Here is a 982-nt window from a genome sequence, read left to right on the forward strand (position 1 = left end):
GCTGTTAATAATCGGTGTGTAAAGTTCATTAGTTAATTACCGTAATGAATACTCAGCACATGCTCACGAAGGCATGTTGGTATGTTGCCTGCAATGTAGGTCAGCATTCGTAGGGAAAAGCTTTTCATCTTCGCCTAGAATGTGTCGGTAATACAGTAATTAGATTACTTGAACTTGTAAGTGAAAATATGAATGGCAGATATGTTACTTCCTCCTTGCTTTTCATTTTCATTATCATTTTTTTAATTACCTTTGTTTATATGTGTGTAGAAACTGGCGATTTCTTCACTATACTCACTGTACGTCTGAACATTATCATTATGTTTTGTTTTTTTTGGTGTGTAGAAAATCTGATAGTGTCTACACCATATCTTCTCGAGGGAGGTATGATGCAGCCACGAGGTTACAAGCACTGATTGAAGAATTCTTTATAAACAATTACGCTGATTAAAAAAAATAATATGATATGAAAAATAATTACCTTTTTTTTTTACATTCTTTAATAATCTAACGTCTTCATAAGATTTTTTTTTTTTTTGTCTTGTGACCTGAGACCTGAGAAATCTCCATCCCAGACTGAGCCCCTATTAGGAATGGTCATCTCTCACCAAGCTCATTACACTCTGTGCGTTATGCTTTTATCTCGTTTGTGAAGAAAAATAAAGGTCTTATTTATGAATGTTATTAAAGTAAAACTGCTATTAAAATGTACTTGTTTCTTTTTTTTGGCAACCCTTCCGGATCCAACTGTTTATTATTGCAATTCATTACAATTCTAGGCCCGAGAACAAGAAAGACCAATGTCCAAAAATTAAAGAAAACCCTTTGAAAATTTGCTCCGCTAAGTGAAATTCAGTGAATAAGAAATCCACGAAATATTTTTTTTTTTTCTGTGACTAATCAAGCTGTGTTGCATTAAGGTAATCTTTTTAAAGACATTTTTTTTCTACATAACGAAAGAAAGTAATATTTTTCATAACGG

The sequence above is a fragment of the Penaeus monodon genome, chromosome 32 (assembly GCF_015228065.2).
Source record: "Penaeus monodon isolate SGIC_2016 chromosome 32, NSTDA_Pmon_1, whole genome shotgun sequence".
In the NCBI taxonomy this organism is placed as follows: domain Eukaryota; kingdom Metazoa; phylum Arthropoda; class Malacostraca; order Decapoda; family Penaeidae; genus Penaeus; species Penaeus monodon.